Raw genomic sequence first — 15188 nt, forward strand, 5'->3', positions numbered from 1 at the left:
TTCCCCTGTGGACAAGCCAGAGGAGGAGAAGCAGAACAGCCCTGCCCACCCCCCAACGCCCCCAGTGCAGAGTGGGGCAAGGGTCAGGGGACGCAGAGAGGAGGTTGGTACCAATGACAGGGCTGGACTGGTGAACCCTAGACACCAGTTAAGAGACCGGCGGACCAGACAATAAATCAAATCCAGCTGATTTGGACTCATTCTAAGTACACTGACTGTAAACTCCAAACCAACAGAGGTGCATACTCTGTTAGCAAGACCCCTCTGTCCTTTACAGAGCTTTACAAGTCATAGGTGAAGAAAAGCTACTTTATATGCCTTGATCACCATATATTCGCTGAACATGTATCTATGTACCAGGCTCTGTCCTAGGCACAAGGAATACACAGGTGGTCCCTCTAGATCTCTCAGAACAGTAAATAAACATTTACAGTCTTGTACCATACAAGTTCACAACTCAGACTTCCTGGAAGTTAGTTTACACAAACTGAAAGTGACACATCAAATATCCAGTATCACCACCAGGAGTTTAGGGGTGTGACAATACGTTGTATTAAGGATGAATCATATAATTAAAGTCATTGGTCAGATTAGGTTTATTCCTTACTCAGGAGCCAAATCAAAGTTTCTAGAAATTAAATAAAAAAGAATGATTTGAGAATTCTCATCAAATTTTTTAGGGACTGATAGAATGCTCCATTAAAAGAACACTTTAAATCCATTTTATAGGGAGCAACATTGTTTATTAAATGAGAAACAGCACTTACACAATTCATTTGACACACAGCACACAATGCTATTGATGGCACGTATTGGCAGCTTAATTAAGAAGTCTGTTGATGATGCTAAAGAAAAAAAAGCTGGCACATTTTCAATTCAGATGTGGACATTACTCAAGACAAAGACATGTCTATTGTTGGCTCATACATACTAAAGTGTGTCACAGACACTGTTTGTGTCTACAGTCATATTAGCATCTTAACACTGGAAAAATCATGACTTATTCCCAGATCAGAAATAACTTTTTGGAAAAATTATATAGTCATCCAACTCATGGAATACAGACAACAATGCAATGAATACTGAAATGGCCAAATTGTTATACAGAGCCTTTGCTTGGGTCTGTTTTGCACATTCCTTGCCCTTTCTTGGGTCCATGAGCAGCACCCACAAGTTTGAGCCAAACCTTTCCCTTCTCTATGCTAATAACTCACTCAGAATGGCAGGCCCCGAGGGCATGGGAGGCAGAGGCTTATAGAGACAACAGGTATAATTCACCTCCCAGCTCCCCAAGAAATGTATGAACACAATATATTTCTCCAATATACAGTCTACACCTAAGGAGGGGGAAAGGATTTATTCAAATTTACTCCAACTATAATGTATTAATACTTCTAAAGCCTACTGAATGTATATTAAATCAATAAATTGGGAACTATCAGAAGACCAAAAAAATGGAATTAAGATGCCCTGAGTTACCCACATTAAGAGTTTTGTTTTGTATTAAAGAAATTTAGGGCTTCCTTGTGGCTCAGCTGGTAAAGAATCCGCCTGCAATGTGGGAGACCTGGGTTTGATTCCTGGGTTGGGAAGATCCCCTGGAGAAGGGAAAGGCTACCCACTCCAGTACTATTTCCTATTTTAGGGACACACTTAGAAGCAGAAACCCTCCCCCCCCCCCAAAAAAAACTGTCTCTTGAAACTAATTGTAAATACATTCAAGGTTGGGACCACATCTTATTTGCCTCCCTCATTTTCCCTCCCTATTCTGCACAGTGATTCACACATAGTAAGCACTCAGTTAAGTTGAAAAGGCAATGACTGTTTCAATTCACTTTAATTTGGAGGGGTTGCATTGATTTAAGAAACAGCTGAGACAAAAAGGATAGTTCAGCCTTTCCTGATTCCTGGCTGGTGAAGCACACGTCTTGAAAAATTCCTTTGCTAAAGCTTGCATTACTCGGGCATCATTAACTGCTGGCCACGGTGGCATTTTTAATGTCTTGATCTGTTTCCATTTTTTGCTGATGATAACAAGAAGACTCTCCAACAGTTGTCTTCCCAACAAGAAAATATGAAAGGTGATTTGAAGCCGGTATCCAGTGAAGCAGGTCTTTGGTCCACCTCCACCCTACAGACAGTACACCTGAGAACAAAATGCAAACAAATTATTAATCTAAGCCTTTCAAAGAACGACTTTTCAGAAGCACAATGGTTGGTCTTTTGCTGATTGCTAAAATCATTTAGCTCAACGTTTCAAAAACACAGCCAGGATCTCTCAGGATAATGTTGTTTAAAGTTTTATTTCCTTACCTTAAATAATGACTTTGAAATCCATGCCACCCCAGGTGCAGATCCAAGCCTAATAAAATCAGAAATACCACAAATTTGTGCATTTTGAAAACAAAGGTTCCCTACCCAGGTAAAGATTCTGCGTGTTTTTCTTTGCCTTGATAAATGGCAATAAAACCTCTCCTGAGGTTCAGAGCCCTACCCCTCCATGAACAGTGCGTTCCCACCTGTGTCCCACGAGAAGCACCAAAGTGTCTGGCTGGGACACAACAGTTATACGAAGAGAAGCCCATTGTGAAGTAGTGTGGGCAGGCAGGAAGACACTTTCTTCAGCAAAGCTCTGAACTAACCAGGTGCGTAGAAGCAGGACACACGCACACCTCAAGGATCGGCTCTACGGCAGAGGCCCTGTGAGAACAGCCTGGGGAGATGCAGGTAGGTCCCGCCTTGGGCTTTTCAGTCACATCCATGCACGTGTATATGAGCAACACAATCTTACACCTGAAAAGGAAGACATCTTTGCAGGAAATGTTTACTCATTTACGTGCTCAAGTGTGACTGTCACTCTGAGATGTCCCACTGCAGTGGGATAGAAAGCCGATCAACACGCAAGTAAGCTTAGCCTTAACACACTCAATTTGTTAACTAATTTATTTATTTGAGTTTCTAAAAATTGGCCAAAAGTAATTGCACATGTGTTTAAAACACACTTCAGCTCATGCACAAAAATGTCATATTACATGAGCATTTAAAACCCACCGAGTCATTTCAGGTCCTTCCTTCTCTGTTACATCAACCTTGTCACTGAAGCCTGTTACTTCTTAATCTGAAATGTCTTTTGCAGACCCCTTTTCTTCTGAATTGCTACTAAAATTCCCCTGCTTTGATAGGCCTATTCTCCTCTGCCTGGACTATGACAGGCTCCTGGCTGTGCCTCTGTCTCCTCTGCTGACGTCTCAACTCCTTCTAAGTCATGCTGCTTCCACCGGGCCTCCTCTTCAGCCATTCATCCCAAGATCCCTGAGTTAGGGCCCTGAAATCTCCACCGAAGAGGTTTAGCATAATATTTGAAATGGGTGACCAATAAAGACCTGCTTTACAGCACAGGGAACACTGCTCAGTGTCATGTGGCAGCCTGGATGGGAGGGCAGTTTGGAGGAGAATGGATACACGTATATGCATGGCTGAGTCCCTTCGGTGTTCGCCTGAAACTCGTCCAACATTGTTAAGCAGCTATACCCTAATACAAAATAAAAGTTTAGAAAAAAAGAGGTTTAGCATAGCTATGACCTTCAGTCCATCAATAGGTAGGCAAAAGAGAAGCAACTCAGTCCTCCGTGGCCACAAATGAGCTGAATTGCACTGAGTTCACGCTAAACTGCTTCATCATAATATTTCCTGTGGTCTCCCTACCAAGCCCAGACACGCTGGTCCAATCTTCCAAGCTGTTTCTGCACTAGCTTTCCCATTTCCAACATGGCTTTGTGTCTTTCCCAGAACCCAAAATCTACTTGATGAAGACCCTGATACAACTTTCCCCAGATTCTACTGCAGGACTCCAGTTGCTGGCCGGGATTCAGCTGTGAATAGACTGCCCACTGCCATGATACCACCTTTCCTGCCTCTGTTATCTCACCTGCTATCTACCCTCTAGTTGCCCAAATCTCCTGCTGAATTGGCTTTCCTCATATCCAGCATCTTCCCTGAAACCATCCCAAGACATCCTCCTGGTCTCTGAGGACTGATCTGCTAGCTAACCCTAGTGAAGCCAGGCTCACAGACCCTCACACACCTCATCTTCACTTCCTCCTGCTTCCTGGCAACCTGTGTTACTGAGGTCCTGCATAGGAACCCCCTTTTCCTATCCTAGACAAATTCTAACACTAAAATGTCTTTACAATATTCATTCATTCATCACTTACCAATTTATCCTTACTTCATACCATTAAAAATGAGGTCGACAGTTTTAAAAAAGAAAGGGGGAAAAAAAAACCTTACGTGATTACTCCTGCCTGATTTTTGAAGTATTCCACTTTCCTATTTCACTTCATTTCCTAGTCTCCACCATGAGGTCTGTGCTTCAGACATACAAGTCTACTGACCTCTAAGCGCATTTTGAGTCTTTGTTCACCCCTTCTTTTCTTCCTTCCTAATTAGCTCCTTTCATCCTCTCACTAGTGACATGATCTAAGAAGCCTTCCCCAAGAAACAAATCCACATTGACTTATCCCTTATCTGGATTCCTCTGGAATGATCAATATCACACAATTTAAGTGCTTGGTTTTCACTACCTGTTTCATATACACTAGCTTCCCAGGCTGTTAGTCTTTGAGAACTGGGATAAAGGCCGTGTCTTAAGAGTTGCGATGGAGCCTCCAAAGTACTTGATGTTGACCTTCTAACAGGAGAGCAAAGCTCTAGTTGCATCTCCTTTACCTCTAGTTCACTTCCCAGCCCCACAGCCAAGGAGGGAAAGAGACAAAGTGACTCAAGTTACTGGGTTCAACTAAACTTAAAAGGGGGTGGAGCTTTTGCTATATTGAGAAGAACACAAAGTTCTAACCTGCAGGCTTCTGTGGTTTCTTTGCAATTACCTTCTAGGATTCTCACTCTGGACTGCTTCTCTCTACTTCCATGCGGCGGGTAAGACAAAACAGGTCACTTCAGACATGCTCCCCAACTACCACCTCCACCCACCTAGATAATACCTAGGCCAGAATAATCAGACCAGCTCTAACTTAAACTTTCCCTTTCTTTTTTTCCTTCTGCCTCATCTAGCCACTAGTGAAACAGGATCTAAAGAGCTGGACCCAGGAGAAAGGGACCAATGAGGACTGTCTGTGTGCAAGACACAATATTTCTAGGCAGCTCCACATGGATAGCTGAGCACATCAGAAACTGCATTAGTTTTGGGAAAGAGGTGACGGCAGGTGGTAGGGCAGCACCCAGGTAACAAATAAGAAGATCTGTGTATGTGCTGAAGGTCTAACCTATTGTTATCTCCTCCACTACCTGTAGCCCCAGGAGATACCCAGATAAAAGTCTGTGGGTCCATCTCACATAACTGCTAAACACAGTATATACTGAATAAATATTCATTAATTGATTTTTCTATAGTAAATATCTAAACTTTATCAGAAGAGACCAGGAATTTTAGGAAACCTTGAAGTTCTAGGTCAGAGTTGTTTATGATTTATGTATGATACCTGCCTCACTCAAAAGCTTAAGGTAATTTTATTTTTATAAAGCCATTTCTCTACAAATACACCTCTTACAACATAGATCTCGGCATGTGGGATCATTGTGAGAGTAAGAATGCAAGCAAGACAAATTCTGAGGGTTTTGCAAGGCTTTCTGCCAAAAATTAAAGCAAGTGGCCTTGTTCTATTGTGAAATTTTGTAATTAGTACTTACAGTTGATGACTAAGTCCCACTGTAGAATCATATTCATGATATCTCATGTATTTTGAACATTTAAATATATCATACACACTACATACATATATACATATACATATATGTATATATATACACACACACACACATACAACCTTGATATACTACTTGGAAAGAAATGGAAAATGGATGCAAAGTCATGAGATCATTGGTCACTTGTCCAAGTCTGAAACAATGCTCTCAATTATCGTATGATACAGAGACTATCAATTTGTCCTGTTATATCCATTCTCCCCTTTTTCCCTTTATTAATAGAACCTCTGAATTTTGAGATGTACGTGACCATAAAGATTATATTTTCAAACCTTCTTGGCAGTTAGGTATGGCCAGTAGGATGTGAGTAGAAGTTAGGGGTGCAACATCTAAGGAATGCCTTTAAAGCAAATGCTTATAAAAATCTTCAGACACATGAATGAGGCTCACGCCGAGGGATAGTGTAATAGTAAGAGAGAAGTTTACTTCTGCCTTATTCAACAGCCTATGCATAAGCAGTCCACAGCTGATATGGCTGAAATGGCTCCCCTACTGTGTCAAGGAGCTCCTTCTAGCTTGTTTAAGTCACTGCATAGTGGAGCACAGGTTAGACCGCTGCAACAAAGACAGCACTGTAGTTTGAGCTCTGCCACTTACTAGCTATCCACCTTTGGACAAATTATATAAACTCTGTTAACTTGTTTGAGCTTCCCTGGTAGCTCAGCTGGTAAAGAATCCACCTGCAATGCAGGAGACGCTGGTTGGATCCCTGGTTTGGGAAGATCCCCCGGAGGAGGGCATGGCAACCCACTCCAGTATTCTTGCCTGGAGAATCCCCATGGACAGAGGAGCCTGGTGGGCTACAGTGCATGGGGTCGCAAAGAGTCAGGACATGACTAAGCACAACATGGCATGAACTTGTTTATTTATCTATACATACTTCATAGGTTGCCGTTAACAACATAAGGCTGTCTTTTTTTTTTTTTTGCTTCCTGCTATATCCCCAGCCTCTAGCAGTGTCTGTATACAGCGATCATTCAATAAATTAGTTATTACTGCTGTTCCTTTTGCTATCTAGACAAATAATGCCATACCTTAACAACCAACCATTAGGTACTTCCAGTGAATATCTGAAATAATACAATTAATCAACAGGGAGTACATTATAGCAATCACATTTTCTGGCCCAAACTTAGAAAACATGGTCTGACAAAAGTCAGAAAGAAAGGTTTTCTTTCTGACTTGTGAACTTATTATTGTGAAAATTTTTATATGTTAAACCATATATATTAAACCATTGGTTGTCAATTTAATGAACTGACTTTCCTTTTCTAAAAGTATCTGCTTAAACTGAGCAGCCCTGGAAAGTGAAAGGCATGTAGCCCCAAGAGTATTATTGGTTCTATCTCCTCTAGCTTTTATTACAAGGTTCCATTGTACATGCATATGATGCACAAAAATACCTGATTTTTAAAACTCATTCAAGGTTGTGAATTTGTATTGTAATCATTCAGAATCTCCAAAAAAATAATCCTTTTATTTTCCCCAAGGAAGATGAACACTGCTTGCCTCTACAAAAATAGCATGGATAGAGTTTTCAGTAAAATACATTTCTCCTATTGAAGAGCACTTAATACACACACACACACACACACACACACACACACACACACACCCTTAGCTGCTTGCATTTCGCCACAAGTGGTACTGTTCGCCAGTCACTGAAGTAATTCAGTCTGATCTGTTGAGATGATGGATTCTGACAAACTGTGTAAGCCTGTCATTAAGGGGAGGATAGATCACAGTCTCCTTGCAGGACATTATACTGCTTACATTTCTCATCCACATAGCCCATGAAACATAAGGGAAAAGAAAGAAGATGGAAATAAAGTTGAAAAGGACACACTGCTTCTCTCACCGATGAACGATAGCTGACCGCCAGTCCACACTTGCCACTACGTCTACGTAAAGCTCTGGTTCTAATATAAAGCACCTTTCACGAAGGATGCAAAGATTATGCACAAAAGTGATTATGACATAATTTAATCTAACTTGGGACCTTATGCCCCCACTTTTAAAATATTATTGTTTGCTTTCACCCCACATATTTAGCCATTTTCCTTCTCCATAACTTTTTTTTTACTTACATACTTGAAATTTTCATCTAGAATGGAGATTGTCTCGAATGAAGTTCATTAATTAAGTGAACTGAAAAGATAAGTCTGAATTAATGAAAAGTCTACATAAGGACTACTGTCCAAAAAATCATGATAATAGCAATATTAGCTGATAATAGCAATATCAGCTGATATTTGAGAGTTTACTACATGAAAATCACTGGCTGAACACTTTATAAGCATTATCTCACCAACTCCTTACGAAAGTCCTGGAGCAGGCATTACCATCCCATTTTTACAAATTAGAAAACAAAACCTGAGAGATATTAAGTAACTTGCCTAAGGCCACATAGCTAATGAGTGATAGAATTACTTTCACACCTCAGTTTGCCTGGCTCCAAAGCTCATGTTCTTTACCACCACACCAATCTGCTGGGGTTTTCCTTTAATCAATTAGAATAATAAAGCAATATCTCAGATTAGGTTAACAAAACTCTGCCTTAGTGCCAAGGAACCCTGCATTACTTAAAAAAATGAGAAGTATGTGAAATTAGCTCACTAATTATTTTAGATTGGTAATAATTATCTGCCACTTACGAAGCACATACCGGACACCAGGCACTTTACATTAAATCTAACCTTCACAGCAACCCCACAAATTAGATAACTGTCTCCATTTTATAGATGAGGGAAAAGATACTCAGAGAAGCTAAGTAAGTTCAAGGTCACACAGCTAGTATGTGGCACAATCTTTGTACTAGGCCATCTCCACACTACCTTATTGCCTCTTCTGCAAAGCCTTTTCTCTAGTGTGCTAGGAAAGGCTGCTTTTGAAAGTAAGAGTGCCATCCCCCTGTGATTATATGTACACTATTTATTAGCTCAGCAAAGCTTTAGTTCAGAGACAATCCAAAAGTAAACTTTAACTCAAGCCCTTATTATCATAAATTCCAAATTTAGTGAGGTCCATGTTAATGAGTTTTACTGCATATAGGAAAGAGTTTAATAGTCACTTAGCCCTGCTCTATCTCCATGAACAAATCTGAAAAACCATACAAAGGTGAAGGAAGGAGAAATGACCTCAAAACTAAAACAGATAAGAAGTGCCTATAATTTGCAGTCCAGCAAAAAGTCGCAATATGCCATATGCCAATACCACAATACAGTACATATGCCAATATGTATCAACAAATGCAACCTTACAAGTGTAAGCGCTCTATCCATCAATTAAAGAAAATTAATCCTAATCAGATGTCCATATTAAGGAATATAACCATAGCAAATCGGCAATAATAATTAAAAGTCCATTTCAAATCTCTTTGGTGAGCAGTGAAATGTCTAACATAGCCAGCCTGACTGATCCTTTTTGCAGTGTTGTACAAATGTGCAATTAGGTGAAAATTCCTGGCTGTTTAACATGGTCGTCTTTACCTCTCATGCTGCACTTGTTTCTAATGAAGACATGCTTCCATGTGCACCCTGAGTGGGAAAAATGTACAAGCTGTGACAGTCAAGCACATGTCCACTCTGGGAGCCAAGTTCGTCATATACAGTTTTGTCATAGAAGTCATCACAGTGTTGTAAAGATTTTAAACAAGTCCTACTTGCATCAGAGGGGGCCACCTGAAATGATCAGGATCCCAAAACTCTGTCATATTACATCATGTTTTTTTTCTTTTCTTTAAATCAGCTTGTAAAGAAGCTGCCATGTCCCTCTCTGCAAGGGAAACAGTCTTGAGATAAAAATGAAGGGCAGCCCAACTATTCATTCAGGCATGATGCACTGTTGAACCAGATTTAAGTTCATGTTGTACTCTGGCTAGACTCTCAATAGGTCACCTGCTTCCTGGGGATAGAGGCAAAGCTTAGAGACAGTGGGTCAGCTGAGAGCCATCTTAAGGGATAGCCCAGCAGTCTCAGAAACTGAGTGAAGTAACTTCCTGTTGCAAGATACTAACTACACTACTATATGAATGTTAATTGATCCAACTATCTGCAACTGACGTAACTCTGATAATCCTGTATCTTGCGATGCTTGATAGGCTCACCAAAGTATTTAACCTGAGGAGTCAGTCTTTCACTTCTAACTCACTCAGCCAGAGCATCATAACTATTACTTTTTCTTTCACAGTCAATTTCAAGTGATTATAAGGCATTCATGATAAAGAGCATTGTTTCTCATTCTCTGAACTTTTCAAAGTCAGAGTGAAAACAAAACATCCTTCCTGGCAGCGTGTGATGAACTCTGAGTTCTCAGAATTCTTCCCAACCTATGAGTCTCTTTAGTGGTAATCGCTCAGTCGGATCTGACTCTTTGCAACCCCACAGACTGTAGCCTGCAAGGCTCCTCTGTCCATGGAATTCTCCAGGCAAGAATACCGGAGTGGGTTGCCAGTCCCTTCTCCAGGGGATCTGCCCTACTCAGGGATTGAACCTGGGTCTCCCACAGTGCAGGCAGATTCTTTACTGTCTGAGCCACCAGGGAAGCCCTATGAGTCTCTGATTGTTATCAATCAACTAAATGTTATGAGATACATAGCAAGTCCACTTCCAGCAATCTTTCCTACAGAAATACTAACACGTTTATACAAATTTAAAACCCTACCATTTTCACTATAGCACTGCTTGTAATTGCAAAAATGTGAAATGAGCTAAATGGCCAGCAGTTGAAGAATGATTTCTTAAGGACCTTTCAAGCCACAGACCGCTATTCAACCATTAAAAATAATAAGATAGGTCTCTACTGACATGAAAGGGTGTTCAGGGAAAAGAGGAAGGTGCAGAACAAAACATATAGTGTGGTACGACGGGAAAATACAATGTATGTATATAAATCCTGGGGGGAATATATATTGTATGTATATAAATATACATACAATATATACAATGTATGTATACATACCTTGAATATACAATGTATGTATATAAATACGATGGGAAAATACTATGTATGTATATAAATAAATAAATATATATGGAGAATATGGAGATGTATGAAACAAAAAGATCTGTTTTAGAGAAATGTAAATATATACCTATATATATATATTTGTTATGTGATATTTAAGTAAAAACATTTATTTTACATACATATACACACATTTGTACATGCATAGAAACATCAGGAAGAATAAGTCAGCTCAGGCTGCTGTAACAAAATACCATGACCTGGGTGACAGAAACAACATTTATTTCTCATAGTTCTGGAGACTGGGAAGTCCAAGATCAAAGTACTAGCAGATCTGATTCTTGGTGAGGAACTGCTTTCTCGCTTATAGACAGCCACCTTTTTTGCTGTGTCCTTACAGAGTGGGGAAAGAAAGAGAGAGAGAAGAACCAAACCTCTGGAAAGTGAGATCAGGAAAGGAGGACTTTTAACTTTTCACTTGCACACATTATTGTATTTAGATTTCTAACCAATTCCCCAAAATTGAGATACCCTTCCTTTCCTGCATTCCAAACAAGTTTATAAGTAGTACAAAATACAACCTGTATTACTGATTGAGACCAGGGTGAAGGAAGTAGCTTAGGGTGAAAGCCAAACCAAGCCTAGCTGTCTAAACTACAAAACTTGGGCATCGCCACAAGCCAAGCCAGTGCTGGGCCGGGGTTCGGGAGAATGTGGCTCTCAGTGGACAGGCCCTTCTACAGCTAGAAGGAGGGTGGCAGGAAGCTGAGCTGGCCCACTTACTTACTCCAAATTTACTAAATAGGGAAGTTGCTCTTCCTCTACAGCAGAGTGAGAAAAGTGGTCTGACAAAAAAGAATACAATCTTTGTCTGAGAGAGTAGTATCAGGGGTGGCTCAATCTACTTTGCAAGACGTTAAAGTGTAAATGGTGAGAAGACAGAAGGAAGAAAGTAGACAAGTCGGGAAGAATTGAAAGAAAGGAAACAGAGTAGGGAATTTAAGAGTTATTAAGGACGAGGCTAACAAGATGTCAAATGTGCAAAGTTGAAGAGTCAAAATAATTTATACCAAGAATCTAAGCACAGACAGTGATGGGACCATTTACACAAGGGAAGGTGGACACCTCCTCAGTTCAGTTCAGTCGCTCAGTCGTGTCCGACTCTTTGCAACCCCATGAACCATAGCACGCCAGGCCTCCCTGTCCATCACCAACTGCCGGAGTCCATCCAAACCCATGTCCATTGAATCCCCTTACTGAGACACAAATAAAAGGGGAGAAAGAGTAAAAATCATGGTGATCTGAGGCAGAACAGAAGGAAGAAAACCGAGTTCATATCACAGGATTAGTTTTATAAAAAGGTGGACAGATTCTCGGGCTAAAGCCAGACAACAAAATTAAACTTGCAAACTGCCACAGGACTGGCTGTACTGAAGTCATGACAAAACTCAGAAGAACCAAGACCTACTTATAAATGTTTTATCACACTGTGAAACTTTTGAGAAATTATGTGCTCTATTATTTATAAGACATTGCTTAGATTACTATTGATGTATATATACTCTATATCATTCAACATCATGTATCATAATATTAGTAGTTCACATGCTCCTCTGTCCCTGGGAACACTAAAGAATAAAGGTTTTGATAAATAACAATGGTTTAAGCTTGACTGGCCCTGTGCAGTTTTTCATTGCAATTCTGGCTACTATTACACCATATTCCCCAAACCACAGTGCAGTATAAAGTAAAATCAAACAGACCAAAGAAACTGCTGGAAAGATTCATAGTCTAAAAGTCTGGCCCCATATTTTTAACTGATCGAGAGTAAAGTTTCTGCACTGGAAAAGTTTCTGTTATTTTCACTGATCTGTGTTCATGCCTTGGTTTCCATGGCCATAGAAGCCCTTCTAGCAAACGGGTTCCTCTGGTAAACAGTTTTCTGTGAGTTAAAAAAAAAGTCAGAAAGCTCCGTATCTTTCAACAGTCCCCCAAACTATATTCTTTATCAGGTTTTTAAGTTCTGTTCCAAGACTCCAGTCCTCAATGTGGTTTAGTTTTACAACCAGTTGCCACCTCTTAACTAGCAGTTTTTGACATCATTCAGGTTCGGTTTTGTAAAGTGGGGGCTACAGCCCTTGCTTGGGCTTCTTGGCTGCTATTAAAGTTATACTGGCCTTTGGTTAAGTGTGGAGGCTGGCACCAGGGAGGATCCATGATGGTGATTATCATGCAAATCAACCTCCTGCAAGTCCGGCTCCTTCATAGGCCTTCCAGCGCTGCTGCCCGCAGTTGCTTCATTGTCTCCAGGATAAAGCGAGCCATCTTAGCTGCTGACACTGGACGCAACTGGGATTGGCTCTCCTGACAGAGATTAGTGGGCAGCAATGAATCTTTCACTCGGAGTAGAAATACGATTTTATTTAAGAAAATAACCATACATAATTGGGCCGCTGTCATTTTAAATTTTAATGGTGAGAGTAATATGGAGGCTTCTGGAACTTTAAATTACGACTTTCAGAAGCTTCACACTGAATCTTTCAATTATTCTCTGTGAGTACTTTCTCAAAGCATGTGCCACCATGACATTGATATCACAATTCAAATCTACATTCACATCCGACTGCAAGGCTATGAGCTATGTGCCGGCGTGCTGGCTGCCTTATTTTCTCTTTGAACATCTGACGAGGCGAATCAAGAGGCCCTCTCCCAGAGCCCAGCCAGCTGTTTGCCAAATATTCAAATACCCTGGCATGCAGAAGGACCTTTCAGATTTCCCCCACATCAAAATGAGCGACAACCCCCTATTTTTCCCATTAGTTTCTGGCTCACCTACATCCTTTCACACAGGCCCGCCTGACTCACTCGGCTAAGCGATCGGTCGGTCGGTCTAGCTCGCTCCCTCCACTCGCCTCTGGGATTCCCCCAGCCCAGCAACTGGATCCCTTGTGTGTGCGGCAGGATGGCAGCCACTTCAGACAAAACCGTGGGGGAGAGCCTTTCAAGTCTGTCTTTTCTTGAAGTGGATCTGAAAGACGGGCTGTGCTGTATTTGCAGTGGTAGGAAGACAGCAAAGGGAGTGTGAGAATTTTATGTAAAATGCATTCATTAGACTGGAGTGAAAAATGGAATTGGGAAGACGGTAAGGGAAATGTGGAAAGGTTTTTTTCCTCTTCTAGGAAAGTTTGACCCCTCTTTGGGGTCTTAACTTCCTTGTTATATAACTATTTTCTTTAACCGTTTTAATATTTTTATCTTCATATTAAAACAAGTCAAAGTGAATAATTATTTACAAATTTAGCTTTATATTGCTTCAATTCTTTTAGAGAGTCCCCTACCTCAGTAAAAAAAAAAAACAAAAAACTGCCAAATTTACAACTGTAAATAACTAAATCCATTGGCACTAATGAATCTATAGTAAAAGACAAGCAAGCCTTATTTCACAATTTAAATGTCCTGAAGCAATTTTCCTCAGCTGGATGACTTAGAACAAGGCTATAGGAAGCATGTGGGAAGCTTAGAAGGAGAAAGGGACTAAGGTGCCACAGACAACAGCCTCTTCCCTAAAGGCTGGTCAGACTTCCTGGACACTGAAACACCGCAGGTTTCCAGCTGGGAGAGGGTTCTCCGTTCCTTCCGGAAAAGTTGAATCTGTACTTGTTCATTTCCTGTGATGTGTTTACACTGTGGGACAGAAGGGGCCCAGTGGGGAATCTTTCAGGGCACAGCCAGAGGGAAGCCAATCTCACAGGAGGCATGGATGCCAGATGTCAAGCCGGTGTGTGCTGCTGAGCGTGCTCTGAGCATCCCACGCAGGCACCAAACCGTGGTCTGAGCAAACTCTGCTGTCCTGATCTGATAGAAATGTATGTTGTTTTTAAAGCACAACAGCAGTGATAAAAGGAACTGCTCTTATGAATGTAAAACCTACCTGTGATACAGATAGGCTGATGGCATTCCTGGTCTGCCAGGCAAGTCTATTCACTCCATCAACCCAAATCATCGTTAAGACAAATAATTTACTCCTGGGCGCCATCGCTGTGGGGTGGCCATAGCAAGTGCCGACTGACACTAGTTCTGGCAAACAGCCTCAAACATCGCTTTGCGCTGAGATCAGGACTATGGTGCCCCAGTGAGCATATTTCTAAGTCACCGATTGTGGACAGAGAAACAGAATTTTAAACCCCCCACATTGATTTTGGAGCCCAAAGCAGTACAATTATTACACATCCTGTCTGCCTTGGATATTTAAGGCCTGTGAAGTGTTTCAAGCACAAAAGAGTTCTACATAAGTCATTCACCCAAATACTTAACTGTGCTCTTATTTTATGCCCAGTACTGTACTATGATAAACCAGTTTTACTTAAAGAATCATGCTCCTAAACTTCTCTACAGAATTCAGTACCATGGCCCTTTGTCTTTAGGTCCTTTCTCATATGTGA

General features: G+C 40.9%; 1 long non-coding RNA gene across 4 annotated transcripts in view; it reads right to left on the bottom strand.

Moving 5' to 3' along the window:
• Positions 1-717: 717 nt before the first annotated feature.
• Positions 718-15188, bottom strand: part of LOC133251671 (uncharacterized) — a 159693-nt gene continuing 145222 nt past the window's right edge. For 2 of the 4 annotated variants that reach the window (XR_009737726.1, XR_009737725.1), the window contains 2 exons: positions 2314-2362; positions 718-2146 (listed from right to left, as the gene is read on the bottom strand). This is a non-coding gene — a long non-coding RNA (uncharacterized LOC133251671). Of the gene's footprint in view, positions 2147-2313; positions 2363-2642; positions 2794-15188 lie in introns of all 4 variants that reach the window. The other 2 variants (XR_009737727.1, XR_009737728.1) reach the window with 2 other exon arrangements.

This window comes from Bos javanicus, chromosome 7, assembly GCF_032452875.1.
Source record: "Bos javanicus breed banteng chromosome 7, ARS-OSU_banteng_1.0, whole genome shotgun sequence".
In the NCBI taxonomy this organism is placed as follows: Eukaryota; Metazoa; Chordata; class Mammalia; order Artiodactyla; family Bovidae; genus Bos; species Bos javanicus.